The following is a 4,300-nucleotide window of genomic DNA, read 5'->3' as shown; positions in this document are numbered from 1 at the left end:
TTGTGACACTCATCAAATCGGAGCGTTGGGTTTCCCATAATTTACTCCTCCTGTGTATGATAGTTTTTACCTGACTTACTAATGGCGCCTTTTGCCTACGTTTGTAGCCTTTTCCCTGCCTGTACTGTTGCCTTTTTGGACCCCCTATGTATGACCTTCTGCCTGCCCCTGGACCCAGCTACCTGCCTTCTCCTGTGGTCCTTCACAATTAACACCTGCCGCACCCTGCGTTTGAAACCAGCTATCTATCTCCCATCGTGTTCATTACAGGCTACTTTGAAGTATCTCAAATACAAAATATATTTTTATTTAACACTTTTTGCTTACTAAATGATTTCATGTGTTATTTTATAGTTTTTATGGCATCACTATGATTCTACAATGTAGAAAATAGTTAAAAATAAATAACCCTGGAATGAGTAGGTGTGTCAAAAATGTTGACTTGTACTGTATATTTAAAACCAAAAACTTTTAGACTTTTACTCAAGTAGTATTTTATTGGGTGACTTCTACTTTTACTTGAGTAGTTTGTTATTAAGGTATCATTACTTTTACTCAAGTATGACAAATGAGTACTTTTTCCACCACTGATCAATTAGACGGGTTGTGACTGGTTCAAAATCAGTTGACTGGTTCAAAATCAACATTTACAATTGTCATCAATGATCAATACATAAGGCTTCAAAAAAAAATCGCACTATAGTTAAAGTATAATTTAAAGTGATACCATGTCCAGACCCTTGTTGGTGGAAAACCATCTACAGGAAGTGTTGCAACCAATCAGGTCATTCTTACATTGCACCAAGCAAAATTAATAGTTCTCCTTTTGTCACATCAGTCATTACATGTTTCATGGTTAAGGGAAAGAATGTAGCAAGATGATCAGAACCAGCTTTATTTTGGTACTTCTCACTCAACTTTGTAAGTGCATGCCTAACCAATTATCTTACTGAACTGCAGAATTTAAAACTGAATGTGTATTCTACGTCTTAGACTATTGGAAAGTAGTGCAGTAGTGCAGAAAGAGGATGGAATACTGTAGCTATATCAAAGTAGTTTTGACAGCTGTGACAGGAAACATCACCATATCTGTATGTTTTAAGGACATTGGTTAGGCTTTGTCCTAGCCCATTCCCAGATAGCTCTGACCACTTTAGCAATTATTCCACAAATTGATGTCTGAATTGGCAAAGTTAATGTATTTGCAAAATGTTCTATTGCAGACCTTATTCAAAATGAAGAATTTCATCAGCCAGTTCCACTAACCACTGTTCAGCTCGGAGACTCCATACCTCTATCATGCCTATTTGCTGATAACAAACATTTTCAAGTGCTCTACTGGTACAAGCAAACTATTGGTCAAATGCCCCACGTTGTGGCAGCTATTACTGATTATTTAAAAGCTGTTCTTTTTGGAAAGTTGAACAACCCATGTTTTAAAGTGGTCAAAGCTGAAGATGTCTCTCAACTCGTTATCAGCCATATTCAGCACATCAGATGAGGCAACCTACTACTGTGCTGTGGGAACAAAGTATCAAATGGATTATCGAAGTGGAACCTGTTTGGCTAACAATGGTAATTTCATCTGAATTGTATATTTCAGTATATTATCATCAGTGTACAGTAAAGTCAACAGCGGATATTATAAAGTTAATCTTGGTACATTGTTCTCTATGCACACTGTCTTAAAGATGTGCTATTAATGTTACAGATCCTACTTCATTTAAACTTGAGAATATCCTTCATCCAACAAAATAAACAATTTAGGTTCCAGTGGAAGGAGGTTTACCAAGATAACTCTGTACCAGCAGCCAGTGTCTGACCCAGTCTATCCAGGAGACTCTATGACTCTGCAGTGTACAGTACTCTCTGAGACCTGTACAGGAGAACACAGTGTGTACTGGTTCAGAGCCGGATCAGGAGAATCTCATCCAGGAGTCATTTACACCCCTGGGAACAGGAGTGATGAGTGTAAGAAGAGCCCAGAGACTCCCTCTCCTACACAGAGCTGTGTCTACAGCCTCTCCGAGAACAACCTCAGCCCCTCTCATGCTGGGACTTACTACTGTGCTGTGGCCACATGTGGGGAGATCCTGTTTGGCAAGGGAACAAAACTGGATGTCAAAGGTACTTTTAATGAGATGGGAAGAAGCCTAGTAACCTTAAAACTGAATTATACTGCAGCATAATCACAAATAGAGGTCAACAATGAATTAAAATGCCTACTACGATATTTGCGCATTTATATGGAACTTACAATGCAGCCTTTTAAAAGGTTGGACAGAGAAGTTCCTGTTGTTCATTATTATTATTTTGTCATTAGATCATAAAAAGCGGTTTTCATTCTATTGTTATTATGTTCCCCATGTATTTGTAGTTGGGATGGACTGTAATGCACTGGTTCCAGTTGGTATTGGTCTGTGTGGAGCATTAATGCTGAATGCTGTGTTATTGTTCTTTATCCACTCAAGTCAAAAGGAAACAAATGGTGAGCATTAAAACCAGTGCTGTAATTTAAAAGCTGGTGCTATAATTCGACAGTTTCTTTACTACATGACATATTGAATTTTAAACAATGAATTAATGTAATTACATTTATCCAATGCATCATGTTTGGAGGCTATTCACAGTTGAACCATTTTGTTTTTTTAAATACTGTTGTTCTTTTGTACACAGTTTCGTTAGAAAAATTTCTTACTTGTTTGAAAATTATCCTTTAGTCTAGTAAATGTTTGTGTGATTTATTAGTGTACTCAGCAACCAGTCTAGAGACAATTAGCTCAGAGCAGCTATTGAAATATTGTGAGCTGGTTACAAGTCAAGTGCTGTAATTTCCTGTTTCTTTATCTTTATTTCTTTCTGACATTGTGTCACAGTGTCAACTTGCTGTTATGCAACCACCATACTGTTATGCAGGCACCATATTTGTCACCAAACTCCCTGGCTCCAGGTCATCTGTAAGTCTTTGCTAGGTAAAGCCCTGCCTTATCTCAGCTCACTGATCACCATAGCAGCACCCACCCGTAGCACACACTCCAGCAGGAATATTTTATTGGTCACCCACAAAGCCAATTCCTCTTTCGGCTGCCTTTCCTTCCAGTTCTCTGCTGCCAACGACTGGAACGAACTGCAAAAATCACTGAAGCTGGAGACTCATACCCCCCTCACCAGCTTTAAGCACCAGCTGTCAGAGCAGCTCACAGATCACTGCACCTGTACATAGCCCATCTGTAAATAGCCCATCCAACTACCTCATCCCCATACTGTTATATATTTTATTTATTTTGCTCCTTTGCTCCCCAGTATCTCTACTTGCATACTCATCTTCTGCACATCTATCACTCCAGTGTATAATTGCTATATTGTAATTATTTCGCCACTATGGCCTATTTTATTACCTCCCTTATCCTACCTCATCTGCACACACTGTATATATACTTTTTTCTATTGTATTATTGACTGCATGTTTGTTTTTTCCATGTGTAACTCTGTTTGTGTCGCACTGCTTTGCTTTATCTTGGCCAGGTCGCAGTTGTAAATGAGAACTTGTTCTCAACTAGCCTATGTGGTCAAATAAAGGTGAATTAAAATATATATATATATATATATATACTGTCATGCAGGCACCATTCTTGATACTTTTCAGTCTTGTGTGAACTTTTACTAATCCAGCTGTCTCTGGATAAATCACACTATGTTGTTTTTGCTTTATGTTATGAAGGTAGATTATTGTCTTATGATTTTCTCATTTCAATTCATTCTGCTATGGAAACAGATGACACATCTCTACAAATCTGTGATGGCATTCTCAATGGTGACCAGTTGGGTCAACAGGTACAAGTACTATCTTACAAAACAGTATGTGAGTACTACTGCTACTACTTACTTAATGATCAACATCAATGATATGTTTTTTTACTGAGACCAGCAATTTGAGATACCTGCTATGCCACTCTTGTATTCTGTAACAATTCACTCATCTTAGGAATTGTAGTTTTTTTCTCCATGTTTCTTCTCAAGGATTCAGTGGTGACTGGTTACAATACAATTTAGTGACTTTTACCAGCAAGACTACTGGAACCAGGAGAAAGAAATGAAAGAACAGGGGGAGCATCCAGTCGGTCCACCATTGAAAGTTGCAACCTGACAGAACCAAGCTTTATTTCAATTACATTTTCTATTCTATAGTATAAAGGAGTGTATCTCCCAGAGTTACTAACCAATCCTACAATGGGGCAAAAAAGTATTTAGTCAGCCACCAATTGTGCAGGTTCTCCCACTTAAAAAGATAAGAGAGGAC

General features: G+C 38.0%; 1 pseudogene; it reads left to right on the top strand.

The window, feature by feature from the left end:
* The first annotated feature begins 878 nt into the window (after positions 1 to 878).
* LOC118938708 lies at positions 879 to 2,423 on the top strand (annotated as a pseudogene).
* The last annotated feature ends 1,877 nt before the right edge of the window (positions 2,424 to 4,300 follow it).

This window comes from Oncorhynchus mykiss, chromosome 14 (assembly GCF_013265735.2).
Source record: "Oncorhynchus mykiss isolate Arlee chromosome 14, USDA_OmykA_1.1, whole genome shotgun sequence".
In the NCBI taxonomy this organism is placed as follows: Eukaryota; Metazoa; Chordata; class Actinopteri; order Salmoniformes; family Salmonidae; genus Oncorhynchus; species Oncorhynchus mykiss.
Note: the sequence above shows the minus strand (reverse complement) of the source record. Positions and strands in the feature narration are given on the sequence as shown.